Source organism: Aythya ferina (genome assembly GCF_964211825.1).
Source record: "Aythya ferina genome assembly, chromosome: 7".
NCBI classification, from domain to species: Eukaryota; Metazoa; Chordata; class Aves; order Anseriformes; family Anatidae; genus Aythya; species Aythya ferina.
Window position 1 is genome coordinate 14,373,052 of NC_140302.1, and position 8,221 is coordinate 14,381,272.

Below are 8,221 nucleotides of genomic sequence, written 5' to 3' on the forward strand. Positions count from 1 at the left end.
GTGAGTACAACTACCTTCCATGCTATCACATGAGGTTTCACCAAACTTTTGATTTTATTTTCAGGAGTGGGACACTTGTATAGCACACAAGTCTCTGAGGGGCTTTGCGTTAAAGCTAGTAACTAAGCAATTACCTTGTAATCAGACACAGTGTTGACAAGGCAATCATGTGGCAACATGTAATTACACAGCATAACATTGCACGTAGTATTTTGCGCTGCACCTTGAAAACATAGTGCTGCCATATTTTTTTCCTCAAGCTGAATAAGACTCCAGAGATTCTAAACAATGCACTCAACCTGAAAACATGATTCTCACAGCTTTTTTTGTTGACATAAGTGAAATGCCCAGACAGACCAATAAAAGGAGAAAAAAAAATAGAATATACCTTCTTCACTCTCTTTTATTTAGGGTAGTATGAAGTGTCTTAAAGGAAGAGTTTGGAGACCAAACCATATATCTGTATCTTCCCCCTGGGGCACCTTCTCCAACCACTGCCAGCTGGAAGACCCACTCTCTGCACAAGCAAAATTTAGCAATTCATCATGTCAAAGAATAAGGAGAACTTCTCTGACTCTAGGGATCGATCTTAACACCCAAGGGGCACAAGGGCAGGATATAAAGTCTCTGAGTTACTGTTAATGCTGCCTTCTAGTAATAAAGGCCATCCATTCCATCCATTGTTGTTAAAATTTCAAACATATTGTTTTCTCCTAGGAGAAAGCACATGCGCTTTTGGGATGTCTGAAAGGTAACCCAATGCATATGAATTAAAAGAAAAAAAAATTACCACAAACACCAAATACTTACAGATTGTGGTTTAAAGAAATGGCTTCTCCATAATTTTAGAATAAATGTTTGTTGCGCTTCTAATTTCTTGAGTGCTCCAGACAGACAGTTTAAATTGATGGCTTGTTAGTGAGGACTAGCCCCTTTGTGAGATGTTTTCAGAATGATTGATTTACAATAAAGTGGCTCCTGGTGGGTGCACGCAGGTGGAACTGATTCAGATCGATTCCACAGAAGCTGACTAATCAGCTGTTTAAACTGGCAGAGTGCTCAATGACAGAAACAGCGCAGCTATCATTTTCTATCTAAGATTACAAATTAACTTGTTCTGTTTATCCTGTATGCCATCAATATGGAGAGAAGCAGCTGAGACGGAAGTGGGATTCCAGACTGATGGTCTACAGCCTTCCCTACAGATGCACTTTTAAACATTGACAACGAAGGCGCAAGGGGAAACCTCATTACATATTAACAAAACCAGCATCAAGCACCACCAAAAGAAGAGGACTTCTTAAACTAATTAACTGGAACGGAAAGTCAACACTATTTTTAAAACATGACCACAAAAGGACAGATCAATCCCCAAATGGCCAAAAGTAAATATGTACTGGCACTTCCTCCCCTATCCCATACAGTAACATGTACCATCAGTCTGTCCCTCTCTATGTACATTATATGCACACCAGAAAAGTAGCATCTTTAGAGACTGGTATTTCCAGAAATGATTAATGCTGGTAATCAACATTTCAGCCTCTACAGTCATATCCCTGAAAGTGTCATTTTTACAACAAGATGAACACCTCCACGGGGTACACAATGTATATAGGTAAGTGAAAGGTGTCAGAGAAAATGTGGGTAAGTAAAAGGAGAATAGATTCTTCCTGTTTCAGAGCTGATAACAAGAGCAGGGGCGTGAGGGGGGAGAGGGCTTAGAAAAATAATTTTAACCATCTCTCATCCATAATGTTTCCTTCATATAACATCTCTAGCATTTGAAAAAACATCTTTGATTTTTTCTTTTTTTGTATACTTCCTCCCCCATTTGTCAGACACACCCCTTATTTTAATTACATTTAAAGCTGCAGGAAAACACCAAGCATGCCTTAGTGTGAGCAGCAGTTCTCATCTTGTTTACAGCAGGGGGTACAGATGTTTCTGCTAGCAAATGAGTTTTGGCCAAACTACCAGACAAGTTCTGCTTCGGCAGCCTTTTAGGGCTACATGCAAAAAGCGGGGAGACAGAAACAAAGGTTTAGCCTCCCTGAACCTGTTCAGTCAGGAGTCTCTCTACTGGCAGAAAATTCCGATATCTGTTTTTTTGATCCCTTTATGTTCTGAGAACAACTAATAGCACATTCAATACCTATAATTAAAACAAAACAAACAAACAAAAACCTACCTGACAAGAGTTAATAGCTACCACACTGATTCAAATTAAAAGTAGTTATTGAAAAGTGCTGCACTAATGCCATTACCTTAAGGAACAACAACATAAATACATAGATCCCACTCCTTGCTCACAGACATCTAGGGACCCCAAGATGTGTCCCAAATCTAAACTGTTATTTCATTTTAACTTGTGAGTTGCATAACATACTACCACGCTGTCATCTGCTTCTTTCAGGTGTTGATATCAGAACTAAAAATTGTAAGCAGACACTGACTTGAAATTTGGTGGCCTAAGAGGTAAATATTTTGACAGATGTACTGCTAAAACTACTTTTTATTACTACAGAAAGGAAAGTACAACCTGATTGTCATTAATAAAGAAAAACTATGTATTATCTGCATTGTTACATGCATACTATATGTCAAAAATTGTTGAACATATCTTCATCATGAAATAAGCTTGTGAAGGGCAATACGTTTGTTTCTATGAAGGAAAATCAAAACAAAAGTCTTTTAGGCTGATCAACCATACGTCTCAATGCTCATAGAATAGATGGTACTATTTGCTGAGTAACACAAAGACCCTCATTTCAGAGAAAGCAAATAATATATATAATAATCAGGAAGCCACATGTGATCTGTGTATGAATCTCATTAGTTTCTCTGATTATCTGTGCCTGAGATTAGCCTCTTAACCTTATTTAGCTTAAAACTAAAGCACAGCTTAAAAACACTTAAAAGCATTGGATGCCCAGCATACTGAGGTAAAATGTAGCTGCCTCTCTGTTGGCTTCCTGTTGAGACTTCAGCCCTGACCTGAAGGGATCTTTTCTGACTCTCAGACTTCTCCAGAGAGAAGAAATAATTCAGTGGTCCTGAAGGTGTAGACCTAGCTCTCTCCTGAGCAAACTGCCAAAGCCAGCTGATTTATGTGCACTAGTATTGCGATGTGGGCTGCTCACAGAAAATTGATCTGATAGCACTGAAGTCATTTCACTCCAGACCTCAGGTTGATATGCAGCCTCAGAGGTGAGATAAGCTACCAGGTTCAGAACTTAACAAGACATGTTTCTTCAAGATAAGATTGGCAATTCAAAAACAGCTGCTGGTTGGACAACCAAGTGCAGACATTGACCATGATCTATCACACAGAATTTGGTTCACATACATGTAGTATAGACACAGAGAAACAGAAAATCATGCAGAAGAAGTATGAATGAAGTATCTGAGGTTATCAACATATGAATGTATTGTATACAAAATCTAGTTGAAAAGACAAGAAATGACTTATCAACTATTCAAGCAATATGAGGTGGTAAGAAGGGAAGAAGAAACCCAAGGCACAGACTCATTCCATATTTAGAGGAGAGCAATAGCAATTCCAAACTGAGCTAGTGCATACATGTAGTGCCAGCTACAGTTTTCTGACACCTTTACATCTTCTGGATGCAAGTGATGTCAACTGATTCCCACAGTGACTGAAAGACAGGAAATACCAATATGCACTCATAATGTGGCCTGTTCTCTAAGACTGCTCTAAGTTTATTTTTGACTAAATTAGGACTGTTTGAATATATTCTGTGGATATCTATGCACTCAAAGAATAACCCTGAGAGTGCGATACATGCTGCAAAAACACAAATGTGCAACTCTGGGCAAACGCCATTGACCTGCATGTGAGTGCACTGTTCTGCTCAAGAAAGGGCAGAGTCCCCCAAAATGGTTTCTCTGTATGCAAATTTGGGATGAAACCTCCAGTCCTTTTATTGTTGACCCACTCCAGCAGTGTCTGAGCTGTATCAAACTGACACCAGGAAAGTCTTATTTTAATTAAATTCAAATATATGCACAGATAGTCACAGAAAGCCTCTTCATGAAAAGTCATGTATTTTTGCTTTTAGTTTCATGCATTGCCTTTTAAGTACATAGAAATTCCCGTGTACTTATGTATAACGGTCTATTCCCCATAAGATATTAGCAGTCATTTCCCTTGTTTCAAAATGTAATTGTTAGGATTTCCAGGGGAATATTAATTGTTCTGTAGTTATCTATTTGCTAAGGAAAAGAATGTTATAAGGTTGGGGAAGTGAACAAAAGCACATAAGCACTGTAATCAATGATCTGATTCTTTATGTCTTTACAGGGGACCAGGCCACATTACACCTAGCAGAATCAATCTTGCTAAAACACTTCCTATGTCAACAAACCTCTGGATCTGTGGGTAAATGGTAATTTTACAAAAGTAAAAATATCAAGAAGACACAGTCCAGTAAATCTATGTGTTTAGAGAACAAGTTTTACCCTCATATTTTCTTGCTGCGATCTAGAGAGACATTGAGAGAGAGTCCTTCCCTGTCTGTCCTGCATTTTGACTTCACAACCTCATTCAAATTGAAAATCAACTTTTAAAGTGAGAGATGTGGTCACATCTCACCAGCCTCTTATAAAATCTCCCTAGATCAATTGTAAAAATGGACACTAACAAATTACACTAGGAAGTTTTCATATACTAACTGCAAGCTAATGGGGAAAAGTATTAAATAAAGTACATTTCCTGGATGCCAATTCAGAATAAACAGCACAACCAGCCTAAACCTTTAGGGTAAAGCCCTGTTCTTACAGACCTGTTTGTTGCTGCTTTCCTCCCCCCACTCCCCGCCCCCCCCGCCAATGACGCACTTTCCTGTGGTACATGTGTCTTTCAAGGCCCCACATTAGCTAGGATTCATGACCATGCACTGTGAGATTCATCCGCATGAGCAAAAACTGATAGAAAATATATTGGCCTTGAGGATTTCAGTGAAAGTAAAAATGTGTTTTAAATACAAATGATCACAGCATCCCTCAGATGCAAGGATCAGGGTGGAAAGGAGACCTTAAGCAAAATTAATGAGGGAAACTTAAAGCTAGAGGTAAGACTTACATAAAAGAGCGCAAATAGTGGTAACTGATGTAAACTCTGTTACTCAAACATTTGGGGAAAGACCTGGAAAAGCCAGCAATGATTAGTCTGATGTTGACTGTCAAGAGACTAAAAGAACTGTCCTTATGATAAATCAGACATTTAATATTTTAGGTACAAGACTGTAAGTCCTCAATGAACAGTTATCTAAAATAATTTCTTACTAAAGAAGAGTTTATAGTTTTGAGGATGAGAAGTTCTCCTCGAGGTACAAATAGGTGATGCTAACCTTTGAAACAACTAAAGAAAACTTCTTGTCAAAGATATCTCTTCTGATGTGTATAAACTGTTGAGCAGTCAATCATGAGTGGGTTTTTGGTGCTGCTTTTGATCTTGAAATTGCATGTGTACAGCTTAATTGCCCATGGGCAAGAGCTGAGGGAGTAAGTTGTGTTTTTGTTTTATATATATATACATATATAAAACAAATATATATACATATATATTTATCTGTTCAAAGGAAAAACAGCTGTCTTCTGTATTCAAAATCTGTTGGTCAAACCAAACCTTTCATTTAATGTTTCTCACTGTGGTGTGTGTACAAAAGACAGAAGCAAAGAGAGAGCAAGTATGGAATTTTTATCAAAGATTTGCACTGCAGGGAACCAGCTTTAGGTCTAAATCTAGTCAAGAATGCAATAGGGGTTTCTTCCCAGGTGGGGATAAGATAATTAACATAATTCAGGGAAGAAAATTAATTGTGATAGATTAGAATATTTTATATCAAATGCAAATTTCCCATTGATTTTTGTACTTGAATTCTAACAGCTATAATGTATCGAAGATAGGGAAGTATAATAATAATGATGACATTAATAGCACTCTAGTGTAAAGAATTATTAAGACTTAAATGTGATACTTTTCAATAATGGTAGATGAACTGATTTTGAGGCATATTCAATGAGAGCTTCATGCATTGATTTAATTTAGTTTTATACTCAGTAAATTGGACTGATGTCATGTCACATAACTATCCTTAATCTTGAAAAGTAAGAAAATTGAAGGATATATATATATTTTTTCCCCCTCTCATCCAGAGCCCGTTAATAGTTATATTGTTTCTGGGTTTCTGGGCAGTAATTTATGTTTGGTACCACGTTCACTATAAACAAGAGGATAAGAGAACAGTTAAGGTCTATAGCTTTGGCACTAAGGCGAATATGCTTGTTTTCTCAGAACTACTCGGAACATAACATGAACTGGGTCTGCAAATGGGGATCCTGGGGTCTGGGTACAGCTATCCACATCCAACATGTATGAGAGCTACATAAATTATCTATTTGTATTAACCTAATGGGCCAACCTAACTGGGAAGGCCCATTTGTGTTTTGTCCCTGAGCACAGCGGAAGAGCGGGCCAAGCCACTTTCCATCTTTTATCAGCAGTCCTGGCTATCAGTGGAGGTCCCAGCTGACTGGCAGCTAGCTAATATGATGCCCATTTACAAGAAGGGCTGGAAGGTAGACCTGTGAAACTATAGGCCTGTCAGTTTGACCTCAGTGCCAGGGAAGCTCATGGAGCAGATTATTTTGGGTGTCATCACGCAGCACTTGCAGGGCAAGCAGGCGATCAGGCCCAGTCAGCATGGGTTTATGAAACCATAAACCTGCTTGACGAAACTGACCTCCTTCTATGACAAAGTGATGTGCCTGGTAGATGAGAGAAAGGCTGTGGTCTACCTTGACTTCAGTAAGGCTTTTGACACCATTTCCCACAGCATTCTCCTTGAGAAACTGTCTGCTTGTGGCTTGGACTGCTGTACGCTTCATTGGTTAAAAACTGGAGGGGTACCAGGCCCAAAGAGTCATGGTGAATGGATTTAAATCCAGTTGGAGGCCGGTCACTACTGGAGTCCCCCAAAGCTCAGTACTAGTACTAGTACTCAGTACTAATTCTCTTTAATATCTTTATCGATAATCTGGATGAGGGGATCGAGTGCACCCTTAGTAAATTTGCAGATGACACCAAGTTAGGTGTGTGTGTCGATCTGCTCAAGGGTAGGAAGGCTCTGCAGGAGGATCTGCATAGGCTGGACTGATGGGCTGAGGCCAACTGTATGAGGCTCTACAAGGCCAAATGCTGGGTCCTGCACCTGGGGCACAACATCCCCAAGCAGAGCTACAGACTGGGAGAGGAATGGTTAGAAAGCTGCCAGGCAGAGAAGGACCTGGGAGTATTGGTGGATAGTCGGCTGAATATGAGCTGGCAGTGTGCTCAGGTGGCCAAGAAGGCCAACGGCATCCTGGCTTGCATAAGAAGCAGTGTGACCAGCAGGGCTAGGGAGGTGATCGTCCCCCTGTACTCGGCTCTGGTGAGGCCGCGCCTCGAGTAGTGTGTTCAGTTTTGGGCCCCTCGCTACAAGAAGGACATCAAGGTGCTCGAGCGAGTCCAGAGAAGGGCGACGAAGCTGGTGAGGGGCCTGGAGAACAAGTCCTACGAGGAGCGGCTGAGGGAGCTCGGTTTGTTCAGCCTGGAGAAGAGGAGGCTCAGGGGCGACCTTATCGCTCTCTATAGGTACCTCAAGGGAGGCTGTAGCGAGGTGGGGGTTGGTCTATTCTTTCATGTGCCTGGTGACAGGACAAGGGAGAATGAGATAAAGTTGCACCAGGGATGTTTTAGGTTGGATGTTGGGAAGAACTTCTTTACTGAGAGGGTTGTGAGGCATTGGAATGGGCTGCCCAGGGAAGTGGTTGAGTCACCGTCCCTGGAGGTCTTTAAAAGATGTTTAGATGTTGAACTTAGTGATACGGTTTAGTGGAGGACTTGTTAGTATTTGGTCAGAGGTTGGACTCGGTGATCTTGGAGATTTCTTCCAACCTAGATGATTCTGTGATTACAAAAACTATGTATGGCATAGTATGTTACAGCTCTCTACAAGAAAACATTTTTATATGAAAAGATAAAAATAATAGAACGTGTGCACTTATCATGTTTGTTGCTTTTATTTTTTTAAAACACATTTCTGCATGAGATAAGAGGAAGAGTCTCTTCCTGGGATGAGAAGCAAAAGGAGGAAAAGTTTAGAAGTGAGGCCTGGGTAGGCCATCAAGTCCTGAAAAAGGCAAACAGAGATTCTTCTTT

The 8,221-nt window shown here is 40.1% G+C and overlaps 1 long non-coding RNA gene across 4 annotated transcripts in view; it reads right to left on the reverse strand.

The window, feature by feature from the left end:
* The window catches only part of LOC311440028, a 37,006-nt gene extending 35,992 nt beyond the window's left edge, over positions 1-1,014 (reverse strand). For all 4 annotated transcript variants that reach the window (XR_014695166.1, XR_014695167.1, XR_014695168.1 and 1 more), the window contains exon 1: positions 811-1,014. This is a non-coding gene — a long non-coding RNA (uncharacterized lncRNA). The remainder of the gene's footprint in view (positions 1-810) is intronic.
* Between the last annotated feature and the right edge of the window lie 7,207 nt (positions 1,015-8,221).